A 13,908-nucleotide genomic window follows, 5' to 3' on the forward strand; every position below is an offset into this window, starting at 1 on the left:
ATCCACGTGGGGCCCCAGGAGCCTGAACAGTGGCAGGCAGAGAGATGAGAAGGGAGAGAGAAGTGGAAAAGAAGGAGAGAGAAAGAGAGATGGGAAGAAGGGAGTGAGAGAGAGAGAGGAAGAGAGATAGGGAGAGAGACAGAGGAGGTTGAGAGGAAAAGGAACAAGAGAGATAGGGAGAGAGACACAAAAGGCAAAGAGAGAGACAGGGAAAGACGAGCATGAGTAGGGGGTCAGGTCACTGTTGATCTCAGTTCCCAGTGAAAACTGTAGCTCGCCGTCACCTCACTGCGCATGCAATGAAGTCTTCTGCCTGCTGCTTATAGCCCGAGAACCCCTTCTCCGGGAGAGTCAAATCTTTGACCCTTGCCCTTTCTCACTGGAGTTTGCTTGTGTCTTCTGATGAACTGCGATGTCTCACCTATCGCCTTCCTGGGCTCAAGGATCCATGAAAAGCCGACACCTCTTTTAGGGAGGCTGTGCAGTGCCTTCATCTCACAAGGCTCCCCAGGAAGCTTGCGAACTTGGCTTGAGCCCTAAGCAGCCGAGTATGTGCCGGGCCTCTGCTTCTGTCTTTCAGTAAGAGGGAGAACCAAGAAAGACACTGAAGCATGGTCTGCAGAGAAGGCACTTGTGCAAACACCAGGAGAATGAGGGGCCTGAGTTGTCTTCATTTCTCCTAAAAACACGCGTTCCCTCCCTGGCCACCCTAGTGAGGGCATGAAGCACAGCGTGCGTGTGTGTCTGTGTGTGTGTGTGTCTGTGTGTGTATGTGCGTCGTGTGCATGCAGATATATGCATGTGTATGTATGTTCGTGTGTGTGTGCAGGTATGTACATGTGAATATACTTATGTATGTGCATCTGTGTCTGTGCGTGCATGTGTGTGCCTGTGTGTGCGTGTGTGTGTGCAGGTATGTACATGTGAATGTACTTATGTATGTACATCTGTGTGTGTGTGCATGTGTGTGTGCAGGTATGTACATGTGAATGCATTTATGTATGTGCATCTGTGTGCATGTGTGGGGGGGGGCACGTGTGTGTGTGTTCCAGGGCTTTACAGTGGACAGGATGTGGGAGGACAGCTGCAGCTCCAAGCAGCAAGTCTTTCTGATAGAATGGTTAAGATTCCCTGGACCACAGAAAGAGTGTTTTCATTTGCACCCATTTTTATTAGTATTTAAACCTGTATTTTTTGAGCATGTAAAGCTTAAGTTGCTTAACTATTCTTACAAACATTTAAATCATTGGTCCCGAAACTTTTTGGCACCAGAGACCAGTTATCTTGAAGACAACTCTTCCACGGACCTGGGAGAAGGGGAAGGGATAATGCGGAGGTGATTCAAGCCCATTATATTTATTATGTGCTTTATTTCTATTATTATTTCACTGTAATATATAATGAAATAATTACACGACTCACCATAATATAGAATCAGTGGGAGCCCTGAGCTTGTTTTCCTTTAACTACATGCTCCCATCTGGAGGTGATGGGAGACAATCACAGATCATCAGGCATTAGGTTCTCATAAGGAGCACGCAGTCTAGATCTCTGGCATGAGCAGTTCACAGTAGGGTTCATGCTCCTATGAGAATATAACGGCACTGATCATCTCACACAAGGCAGAGCTCATGGGGTAATGCGAGGGATGGGAAGCAGCTGTTTCTACAGATGAAGCTTTGATCACTGGCTGACTGCTCACCTCCTGCTATGTAGCCTGGTTCCTAACAGGTCAGGACCCCTGATTTACCCAGCAAGATACACACGTTTTTATGTCAGTTGAAATTATTCATCCTGCACCACCCAAAATTATCTTGCATACCTACACCCACCCGAGGGTCCCATAGTGCACATTGGAAGCTGTAGACAGTAAGCCTGGAGCTCTGTTGCACGTTCCATCCCTTCACCATCTGTGGGCTAACAGGCTGCGTTAGTTTCCTAGGGCTGTTTTACAGGACCACAGACTGGGCACTCTCAACAACAGAATCTTATTGTCTCACAGTCCTGGAGGCCATGAGTCCGAGATCAAGCAGGATGGGTCCCTCTAAGGCTGTGCAGGAAGGCTCTGTTCCAGGCCTGTCTCTTGGCGTGTGGGTGGCCGTCTTCTCCCTGTGACTTTTGGTTAAGGGTGACTCTGGTGAGGGCTCAGAAGAGGACAGCTGGACAGAATGTCGGTAGCATATGAAGGGGTTCGTGTGTAGTGTCTCATGCCTGGAATCTTAGCACTTTGGGAGGCCAAGATGGGAGGATCGCTTGAGGATGAGGCTTCAAGACCAACCTGGCCAACATAGGGAGACTCAGTCTCTTAAAAAAATAAAAATATGGAAGGGAAAAATCATTCAGATGAAGTCTCAGATGGCAATGAAGAACATGTTATTGGAAACTGGAGGAAAGGTGATGCTTGTCATAAAGTGACAAAGAACTTGGCTGCATTGTGCTCCTAGTGTTTTCTGGAAGGCAGAGCTTGCGAACGGTGAACCTGAAATTTGGCAGAAGAAATATCTAAGCAAAGTATTGAAGGAGTACCTTCATTCTCTTGAATGTTTCTAGGAAAATGAAAGAAAAGAGGAATGATTTAGAGACAGAACTTATAATCAAAAGGGAAGCAGAACTTAAACATTTGGGAAATTTTTAGCCTTCTCAGCCTGTCCATATTGAACAGATAAGAAAGTGTGTTTGGGAGAGAACACGAGGGTGTGGGTCAGGAGGCCTGCATGGATCAGGGCTGTGCTCTTCACCAGGACAATGGAAGAGAAACCCTGAAGGCAGTTTGTAGATCGCTCAGGCTGCACTCTCATCACAGGCCCATGGTGCCAGGGCACTGACAGCAGTACGGTTTCCAAGAAAGGCCCTGGGGCGCCCTGAGGACCTTGGGACTTGCTGCCCAGCACTCCCTGACATCACTGGTCCCCACGTTCTGGTGTGGCACTCCTTGACTCCTCCAAGTGTTGCTTAATGGGCTCCTGTCCAGGGGAGAAGTGATGTCACCTCTCCAGGGGACACAGGCAGAAAACTCTTTGGCAGCTTCCATGTGGTGCTAATTCTGCAGGTGTACAGATTTTGCTTTTCCCTTAAAGAAATGGTGGAGTCAATGAAGAAAGTAGCAGGGATGGATGTGGAGCTGACAGCTGAAGAAAGAAACCTCCTCTCTGTTACATGTAAGAATGTGATTGGAGCTTGAAGAGCCTCCTGGAGAAGAATCAGCAGCCTTGAACAGAAAGAAGGAAACAAGGGAAGAGAAGACAAGCTAAAAATGATTCGGAAATACCGGCAAATGGTGAGACTGTTGTACAATAGTCCCCCCTTATCTGCAGTTTTAGTTACCAGTGGTACAGTACAATAAGATATTTTGAGAGAAAAAGAGACTACGTTCATATAACTTCTATTAGAGTACGTTATAATTGTTCTGGTATTCATCTTTCACTGAGCCTAATTTATAAATTAAACTTTACCATGAGTATGTATGTATAGAACAGAATATAGTATATATTAGGTTTGCTATTATCCATGGTTTCAGCATATTTACTCTGGATCTCCGAATGGATCCCTCTCAGGTAAAAGGGAACTATTGTATTTTCAAGAAAAATGATGAGTGTTTTTGGTTAAATTTGTCTCGTTCTTTTTTTATTGAAAGACTCAAGTTTCTTTAATCCAATGTCATAGTTTTTAATCTTTGGGTTTTATGCAACAGAAAATTATCTGGGGGAAGGAGGTTGTTGTTTCCTGAATATGTCCTAATTTTTGCCTTTTATTTTTATGGTTCTAGAAAATGTCTCTGAAAAGGGAGGCTTGTTTGAGTGTCTGGCTTAGTTCTCAGGCTTATGTCTGTTAGTAATTTGGCCATAGTCGTTGGCATTTGAGGTCACAGTCTAGTACTCAGATGACTGTATATATAGAACACATTTTACATCTTGGTAGATTTTTGTCTTTTGCTCACGTGGATTAGGCTATAGAATATTTCAGGGCAGAGATGAGTAACTTTTTCTCCTGGAAGCTGCAGTAGTGGGCAAAAAAGTGAGACCCTGTCTCTAAAAGTAAAGTTGTAAGCTGGGATTGATGTTACCATTACCATGAAATATGTTGGGTCAAAGAATTTTGATGACCAATAGACAAGTTTTGTGTCCCAGTGGAATGAGGAAGTGAGAAAGTTGGAAAAGCTGAAGAAAGAAGTCCATGAGGTACACTGTGGGACTTGGGCTAGCTAGGAAAGGGAAGCAGGAAGCAAAGACAGCAACTGATACATTGGGAGAAGATGTGAAAAGTTCGAGTCTGCATGTGTTACATGAGATACATGCATAAAGAAGGAAGGAAGGAAGGAAAGAAGGAAGGAAGGAAAAGGAAAAGATAAAGAAAAAGGAAGGAAGGGAGAGAGAAAGAAAAAGAGAGAAAGAAAGAAAAAAGCAAAAAAGAAAGAAAGAGTGTAGATGTCTTGATCAGTTCCTAAATAGAAACAACAAGAGAAAAGGAATTAAAAGAGGAAGCCATGGCTAAGAGTGGAGCATTACAATATAAGACTTCTAGTATGGAGCGGCACAGTTAGGGGTATGGACAAGTGCAAGTCTTGGAGTAGAAAGCAAAGAACTCTGTTGACGGGAACGTGGCCACACCATACTTTGGTGTGATCTCAGGTATAGGATAGTTTGCCTGTAGATAGTCAATGAATGTGGGAGAAGGGCCTAGAGATCTATTGATGACAGAAATGGAGAAATGGAATGTAGAATATCGGCTTTTGAGGAAGAAGGGTTTGGAGAAACAGGAGAGCAGTCATTGAGTATGTGAGGAGTTAGGAGAACATGGAAACCTTTCGTCTCCTACAGCAGTCTCTATTTGAAAAGCTATCAGGGAGATAGTTGATTCAGAAAACAGTTTTGCTTAGCTAAGATAAGGATGCAATTACGGAAAAAAGACTGAGAGAATGTTTTACAGAAATGAGGTTCCAGGGACATGAGAGGAACCTAGAAAGGTTCAACAGTGGTGCCATGAGTTCACAGAAAATAGAAAGCAAGTGGCCGGGGCATGGTGGCTCAAGCCTGTAATCCCAGGACTTTGGGAGGCTGAGGCGGGTGGATCACAGGGACAGGAGATCGAGACAATCCTGGCTAACATGGTGAAACCCTGTCTCTGCTAAAAATATAAAAAAAAAAAAAAAGGGAAAAAAATCCGGGCATGCTGGTGGGCGCCTGTAGTCCTGGGTCCAGAATTGGTGGGTTCTTGGTCTTGCTGACTTCAAGAACGAAGCCGCAGACCCTCGCAGTGAGTGTTACAGTTCTTAAAGATGGTGTGTCCAGAGTTTGTTCCTTCCGATGTTTGGACGTGTTCGGAGTTTCTTCCTTCCGGTGGGTTCGTGGTCTCGCTGGCTTCAGGAGTGAAGCTAAGCTACAGACCTTCGTGGTGACTGTTACAGCTCTTAAGGTGGCACATCTGGAGTTGTTCATTCCTCCTGGTGGGTTTGTGGTCTCGCTGGCCTCAGGACTGAAGCTGCAGACCTTCAAGGTGAGTGTTACAGCTCACAGTGGACCCAGAATGAGCAGCAGCAAGATTTATTATAAAGAGCAAAATACAAAACTCCCACACTGCGAAAGAGCACCCAAGAGGATTGCCACTGCTGGCGCTGGCAGCCTGCGTTTATTCCTGTATCTGGCCCCACCCACATCCTGCTGATTTGTCTATTTTACAGAGAGCTGATGGACCATTTTGACAGAGTGCTGATAGGTGCGTTTACAATCCTTTAGCTAGACACACAGTGCTAGACAGAAATGTTCTCCAGTAAGGATTGGTGTATTTACAAACCTTGAGCTAGACAGAGTACTGATCAGTGTATTTACAAACCCTGAGCCAGACACAGAGTGCTAAGAGTGCTAGACAGAAAAGTTCTCCAAGTCCCCACTAGGTTAGCTAGATACAGAGTACTGATTGGTGTATTTACAAACCTTGAGCTAGACACGGAGTACTGATTGGTGCATTTACAATCCCTCAGCTAGACATAAAGGTTCTCCATGTCCCCACCAGACTCAGGAGCCCAGCTGGCTTCACCTAGTGGATCCCTCACTGGGGCTGCAAGCAGAGCGGCCTGCCAGTCCCGCGGTGCACCTGCACTCCTCAGTCCTTGGGCGGTCCATGGGACCAAGCGGCGCGGCGCAGCGGGCAGCGCTCCTCTGGGAGGCTCGGGTAGCGCAGAAGCCCACGGAGGGGTGCAGGGAGGCTCGGGAATGGCAGGATGCAGGTCCCGAGCCCCCGCCCTTCGGGAGGCAGCTGAGGCCCGGAGAGAATTCAAGGGCAGCGCCGGCGGTCCGGCACTGCGGGGACATGGCGCACCCTCTGCAGCTGTTGGCCCAGGTACTAAGCCCCTCACTACCCGGTGCTGAGTGCGGGCACCGCCGAACCCACGCCCACAGGGAACTCTTGCTGGCCCGCGAGTGCCGGGCGCAGCCCCGGTTCCCGCCCGCGCCTGTCCCTCCACACCTCCCGGCAAGCAGAGGGAGCCAGCTCTGGCCTCGACCAGCCCAGAGTGGCTCCCACAGTGCAGTGGCAGGCTGAAGGGCTTCTCAAGCGCCACCAGAGTGGACGCCGAGGCCCAGGAGGCGCAGAGAGCAAGGGCTGCTAGCAGGTTGTCACCTCTCAGTCCCAGCTACTCGGGAGGCTGAGGCAGGAGAATGGCGTGAACCCTGGAGGTGGAGGTTGCAGTGAGCTGAGATTGCGGCCATTGCACTCCAGCCTGAGGGACAAAGTGAGGCTCTGTCTCAAAAAAAAAAAAAAAGAAAAGAAAAAAAGAAAAAAGATAGGAAGCACGCTAAGAATGTGCGTTTAGAGGTGTTGTACATTTTCAGCATTATAAATGAATTGAGATAAGTAGCAATAGTTTTTTTGGTCCATAGATTTTTGGTATCTTAACTAGTTTTGGATCTCTTCCACTAAAGAGATTGCCTGTGGAACCTTGTTAGGAATGTAAGTACTGAAGGCAAACTGCTTGGGTTTGAATTTTGTTCGGTCCCTTGCACCGTGCCTGGGTTCAAATCCTAGCTCTGCTTAGTAAGTTCTTTTAAGGGGGTGATCTTTGAGCAAATGTCTTAGCTCCTGTTTTCCCAAGTAAATGGACAGAGTAGTTGCTACTCTGTGAAAGATTCACGTAATTGACCAGCATTTACCAAGTAGCATCAGTGTTTAGTTTTAGTCCTTGGTGATTGTGTAGTTGGACTGTGAGGCGGTGCTGGGGTGGGGGGTGGTGTGTGTGTGTAGCACTTAATTGCATGCGGAAAGGAAAAGATACTTTTGATGACCGAGAGGCAGCTTTTCTCTGCTTTTGTATCAAAAGGGAAGAAGGGAGTTGGGAGAGGGAAAGGAATTCTGTTCAATACTAAGCTCTCTTCCTCAAAATCAGAGGTACATAGAATGTGTAATAATTTACAGAATTTCTAGACTTGAGCAATCTGATTTTTTAAAATTTATTTTTATTTTTTCAGGTCGAGGCTGAGTTGGAGTTAATCTGTGGCGACATGCTGGAGGTACTAGACAAACACCTCATTCCAGCAGCTACCACTGGTAAGTCCAAGGTTTTCTATTATGAAATGTAGGTTCTATACTAGAAAGGAAAATGTAAGATTCAAAGTTGGCCTTTTTAGAATCATGACTTTCTTTTATGTAGGTTTCCAATTTTTATTTAAAAATAATTGTTTAATGTTAGAAGGATAGTTGATGTTGGAATAAAAAGATGGTCAGGCTATTATAAAAATGCATTAGCTTTTGCTTTAGTTATTTCTATTCTTTTGCTTTCATGGAACCTATCTCATTTCCCTCCCCCAAACGGCCACACATTGCACAGTCCTGGCTGAATGTTTCGTGTAGAAATTTTATGTTATGATTCATAGACTTGTGGCATTTCTTGGAACCACTTGCTTGTTTAATTCTAGTCTATGGAGTGATAATTTTGTTGGTACTTGGAAGCTCCTCAGTTAATTTCTGTGGGATTTTTGGTTATATTTAATAAGGAAAATGATAGGAAATATCTAAGAAAAAAAGAAACAAAGCCAATTATTCTTGAGAGTGTTTAAAATTATTGAAGTACACTTGTTAGTTCTTAGTATAGAACCTACATTTCATAATAGAAAACATTGGACTTGCCAGAGTGGTAGCTGCTGGAATGAGGTGTTTGTCCAGTGCATCCAGAACGTTGCCACAGATTAACTGTAGCTCAGTCTAAACCTAAAAAAATAAAAATAAATTTTAAAAAATCAAATTGTTGAAGTCAAATTCTGCAAATTATTACACATTCTGTGTACCTCTGATTTTGAGGAAGAGAGCTTAGTATTGAACAAAATTCCTATGCCTTTCCAAAACTCCCTTCTTCCCTTTTGACACAAAAGCAGAGAAAAGTGACCTCTCCCTTATCAAAAGTATCTTTTCCTTTCTGCATGCAATTAAGTGCTACAGACACACACCACCCCCCACCCCAACCCTCTCACAGTCCAAATACAGAGTCACCAATGACTAAAACTGAAGGCTGATGCTACTTGGTAAACACTGGTCAATTACATGAATCCTTCCACAAGGTAGCAACTATTGTGTCCATTTACTTGGGAAAACAGGAGCTAAGACATTTGCTCAAAGATCATCACCTTAAAAGAACTTACTAAGCAGAGCTAGGATTTGAACCCAGGCAGGGTGCAAGGGATAGAACAAAATTCAAACCCAAGCAGTTTGCCTTCAGTGCTTCCATTCCTAACAAGGTTCCACAGGCAATCTCTTCAGTGGAAGAGATCTAAAACTAGTTAAGATACCAAAAATCTATGGACCAAAGTAACTATTGCCACTCATTTCTATTCATTCATAATGCTGGAAATGTACACACCACTTCTAAAGGCATATACCTAGTTTGTTGCCTTTTTTTTTTTTTTTTTTTTTTGAGAGGGAGTCTCACTCTATTGCCCAGGCTGGAGTGCAGTGGCAGGACCTCGGCTCACTGCAAGCTCCACCTCCCGGGTTCACGCCATTCTCCTGCCTCAGCCTCCAGAACAGCTGGGACCACAGGCACCCGCCACCATGCCCTGCTCATTTTTTGTTTTTTTAGTAGACATGGGGTTTCAACGTGTTAGCCAGAAACATCTCGATATCCTGACCTTGTGATCTCGGCCTCCCAAAGTGATGGGATTACAGGCGTGAGCCACCACGGCCTGCCTTTTTGTTTTGCTTTTGTTTTTGTTTTGTTTCGTTTCCCCATTTTTTTTTTTTTTTTTTTTTTGAGACGGAGTCTTGCACTGTTGCCCAGGCTGGAGTGCACCATCCCCGCTCACTGCAAGCTCCGCCTCCCGGGTTGAGGCTATTATCTTGCCTCAGCCTCTATAGTAGTTGGGACTACAGGCACCTGCCACCACGTCCGGCTAATTTTTTTTTTTTTTTTTTTTTGTATTTTTAGTACAGACAGGGTTTCTCTTCACCTTGTGATCCGCCCGCCTCGACCGCCAAAACTACTGGAATTACAGGCATGTGCCACCACACCTTGCCAATAGACTCTATTTTTTTATTTTTTTTTATTTTTTTTTATTTATTTATTTATTTATTTATTTTTGAGACGGAGTCTCGCTCTGTCGCCCAGGCTAGAGTGCAGTGGCCAGATCTCAGCTCACTGCAAGCTCCGCCTCCCGGGTTTATGCCATTCTCCTGCCTCAGCCTCCCGAGTAGCTGGGACTACAGGCGCCCGCCACCTCGCCCGGCTAGTTTTTTTGTATTTTTAGTAGAGACGGGGTTTCACCATGTTAGCCAGGATGGTCTCGATCTCCTGACCTCGTGATCCGCCCGTCTCGGCCTCCCAAAGTGCTGGGATTACAGGCTTGAGCCACCGCGCCCGGCCCTATTTTTTTAAAAAAAGTATTTTTTGTAGAGATGAGGTCACACTTCGTTGCTTAGGCTGGTCTTGAACTCCTGACTTAAGTGGTCCTTCCATTTTGGCCTCCCAAAGTGCTGTGATTTTATGTGTGAGGCACTGCACCCGGCCTCAGTAGGCTTTTATGGCTTATGCCTTCTGTCCTTTTAAAACTATTTCAACTTAATTTTCAACTCTAATTGTTTGTTGTAGTTTATATATATATGTAAGTGTATATATATTTGTAGGGTGTGTAAATATAGTGTGTGCATATATATATAGTATCTGTGTGTATATGTGTGTGTGTGTCTGTGTGTGTATATATAGGTATATATATATATATATACACACACACACACATTTTTTGTTTTTTCGAGATAGGGTCCATTCTGTCACCCAGGCTGGAGTGCAGTGGTGCAATCATAGCTCACTGCAGCCTTGACCTTCTGGGCTCAATTGATCTGCCCGCCTCAGCCTGCTGAACAGCTGGGACAACAGGTGTACCACCACCATATCCAACTAATTTTTTTTTTTTTTTGTAGAGGTGGGATTTTGCCATATTGCCCAGGCTGGTCTTGAACCCCTGGGCTCAAGCGATCTGCCTACCTCAGCCTCCCAAAGTGTTAATATTACAGGTGTGATCCACTGTGCCCGGCCTATATTACTATGTCGTATGCTGCAGAACCTCTTTTGGAAACAAACTGGGATATAAATAATACTCAAGTGTGACTTTCAGGAACTTATTCTTCACAGTAAGACAATGCCATTGAAAGCTACTGTGTTTCATAAGAAGGGGTAGTACTGGCTCTACATTTATTTTTGCTTTTACATTCTGAGGATGGGAGGGAGAGGGATCTAAAATAAATTTTGAGTACCATTGCATTTGAACAATAATAGCTGATCAGCCTAATTCCTTTCAGAAGGGAAATCAGCATGCATGACATCATTTCTTGCCACTTAAATTAAACTTCTAAATGCGTGAGTTTGGCTCTTTAAGAGAAACCAGACCTACTTGACTGCAGTCATCCTAGCTGGCCATAAGACAGGAAGTAAAGGGCCAGGCGCAGTGGCTCACGCCTGTAATCCCAGCACTCTGGGAGGCTGAGGCGGGCGAATCACAAGGTCAGGAAAACGAGACCATCCTGGCTAACAGGGTGAAACCCCGTCTCTACTAAAACTCCAAAAGATTTAGCCGGGCGTGGTGGCAGGCACCTGTAATCCCAGCTACTCAGGAGACTGAGGCAGGAGAATGAACCCAGGAGGCGGAGCTTGCAGTGAGCCGAGATCGCCCCACTGTGCTCCAGCCTGGGCAACAGAGCGAGACTCCATCTCAAAAAAAAAAAAAAAGGACAGGAAGTAAACAGGTAACAGGCAGATGTTAAAAGCTTTGCTTCATTCTTGTGTTGAGAGGACCTTTTTGATTTTTTTCTCCCTCTCCCCAGGTAAATAATCCCAGCATCCTTGTGTTTTCATTCACGTAAGATTTAAAAACTTGCGGCAGGAGATTTTGTTTTGTTTTGTTTTGTTTCTTTTAGATGGAGTTTCGTTCTTGTTGCCCAGACTGGAGTGCAATGACACGATCTTGGTTCACCGCAACCTCTGCCTCCCGGGTTCAAGCAGTTCTCCTGCCTCAGCCTCCTCAGTAGCTGGAATTACAGGCATGCGCTGCTACTCCTGGCTAATTTTTTACTTTTAGTAGAGACGGGGTTTCTCCATGTTGGTCAGGCTGGTCTCAAACTCCTGACCTCAACTAATCCACCCGCCTCGGCCTCCCAGAGTTCTGGGATTACAGGCATGAGCCACCACGCCTGGCCTGTGGCAGGAGTTTAAAAGTTAAAATGTACTTTATTTCTTTGTTTATTTTATTTTATTTTTTTTGAGATGGAGTCTGGCTCTGTTGCCCAATCTCAACTCACTGCAAGCTCCGCCTCCTGGGTTGTCGCCGTTCTCCCGCCTCAGCCTCCCGAGGAGCTGGGACTACAGTTGCCCGCCACCATGCCCAGATAATTTTTTGTATTATTTTAGTAGAGACGGGGTTTCACCATGTTAGCCAGGAGGGTCTTGATCTCCTGACCTCGTTATCCGCCTGCCTTGGCCTCCCAAAGTGCTGGGATTACAGGTATGAGCCACTGTGCCCGGCCACAAGTATCTATTTCTACCAAACACGGTTCAGTTCTCTGAGAAAGATTTCACAGTAACATGTAACATGGAACAGAAAGGTGCAGAATGTAGTCACTTTTTTGTGACTATTGCCGTTGGAAAAACTTTTTTTTTTGAAGATGGACTTTCGCTCCTCTCGCCCAGGCTGGAGTGCAGAGGTGTAATCTCAGCTCACTGCAACCTCTGCCTCCCAGGTTCAAGCGATTCTCCTGCCTTAGCCTCCCATTTAGCTGGGACTACAGGTATGCGCCACCACACCGGGGTATTGTTTTGTATTTTTAGTAGAGTTGGGCTTTCACCGTGTTGGCCAGGCTGGTCTTGACCTCCTGACCTCAGGTGATCTGCCCGCCTTGGCCTTCTAAAGTGCTGGTATTACAGTTGTGAGCCATTGTGCCTGCCCGGAAAAACTTTATTTTGACATAATTTCATACTTAAACAGTTTCAAGGGTAGTATAAAGAATTCCTATGCTAGGCTCAGTGGCTCATGCCTATAATCTCAGCACTTTGGGAGACCAAGGTGGGTGGATCATGAGGTCAGGAGTTTGAGACCAGTCTGGCCAACATAGTGAAACCCCGTCTCTACTAAAAATAGAAAAATTAGCCGAGCATGGTGGTGTGCTCCTGTAATCCCAGCTACTCAGGAGTCCTTATTTTATAAATGGAGAAACTAAAGCATAAAATCACATAGCTCACTTATTATCACACAATAAGTTAATGGTGGAAACACAGGCTTCCTTCTAGGACACTGCTACTTCCTCTGTCCTGTTGCTTAAAAACTGCACTTCTGCCAGGCACAGTGGTGCGTGCCTGTAGCCCAAGCTACTCAGGAGGCTGAGGCGGGAGGATCATTGGAGCCAAGGATTATTAATAGAATCTAGCCTTGACAACATAGCGAGACCCTGTCTCTAAAACAAAATAAAAGTCTTTAGCAGTTAGCCTATTTCACAGCATACATTTCTGATCTCCATGCATAACTAATTCAGGAAATAGATAATATTGTTATTTAAAATTTGTTTCTTATATGCTAATATTTTTCACTCCCTGCTAATATTTTTCACTTGTCTTCTACTCTTAGCCCCCATTCACTGGGGAGAATGGAAAGAAAACAACTGACAACATCCTCAAATGTAAACTCAGTTTGCCTCCCTACCTCACACAAGAAGCCAGAGATCTGCTTAAAAAGGTAAGGTTCTTAAATGGTCACCAACACTATAAGATTCAATGACTAGGATTTAACTAGATAGAATTTAATGTATATTTTGAATAATACATATTGAACAAAAAAAGTCTTCAGTTTTTGAAGGCGAAGTACAGATTTATCTAACGACTTTCTTTTCATATTGGTTTTTATAATTATTATTATTATTATTATTTTTTTTTTTTTTGAGACTGAGTCTGGCTCTGTCACCCAGGCTGGAGTACAGTGGCTGGATCTCAGCTCACTGCAAGCTCCGCCTCCCGGGTTTATGCCATTCTCCTGCCTCAGCCTCCCGAGTAGCTGGGACCACAGGCGCCCGCCACTTCGCCCGGCAATTTTTTTGTATTTTTTAGTAGAGATGGGGTTTCACCGTGTTAGCCAGGATGGTCTCGATCTCCTGACCTCGTGATCCGGCCGTCTCGGCCTCCCAAAGTGCTGGGATTACAGGCTTGAGCCACCGCGCCCGGCCTTTTTTTTTTTTTTTTTTTTGTGACAGAGTCTCGCTCTGTCACCCAGGCTGGTAGTACAGTGGCGCGATCTTGGCTCACTGCAACCTCAGCCCCCCAGGTTCAAGCGATTCTCCTGCCTCAGCCTCTGGAGTAGCCGGGATTACAGGCGCCCACCAGCACGCCTGGGTAATTTTTGTATTTTTAATAGAGACAGGGTTCCACCATGTTGGTCAGGCTGGTCTGGA

The 13,908-nt window shown here is 45.2% G+C and overlaps 1 long non-coding RNA gene across 2 annotated transcripts in view; it reads left to right on the plus strand.

The window, feature by feature from the left end:
• LOC139359579 (uncharacterized) overlaps positions 1–13,908 on the plus strand; it is an 87,522-nt gene that overhangs the window by 49,626 nt on the left and 23,988 nt on the right. For both annotated transcript variants that reach the window (XR_011615656.1, XR_011615655.1), the window contains exons 3-5: positions 3,078–3,277; positions 7,461–7,539; positions 13,092–13,199. This is a non-coding gene — a long non-coding RNA (uncharacterized lncRNA). The remainder of the gene's footprint in view (positions 1–3,077; positions 3,278–7,460; positions 7,540–13,091; positions 13,200–13,908) is intronic.

The sequence above is a fragment of the Macaca nemestrina genome, chromosome 17 (assembly GCF_043159975.1).
Source record: "Macaca nemestrina isolate mMacNem1 chromosome 17, mMacNem.hap1, whole genome shotgun sequence".
Lineage (NCBI taxonomy): Eukaryota > Metazoa > Chordata > Mammalia > Primates > Cercopithecidae > Macaca > Macaca nemestrina.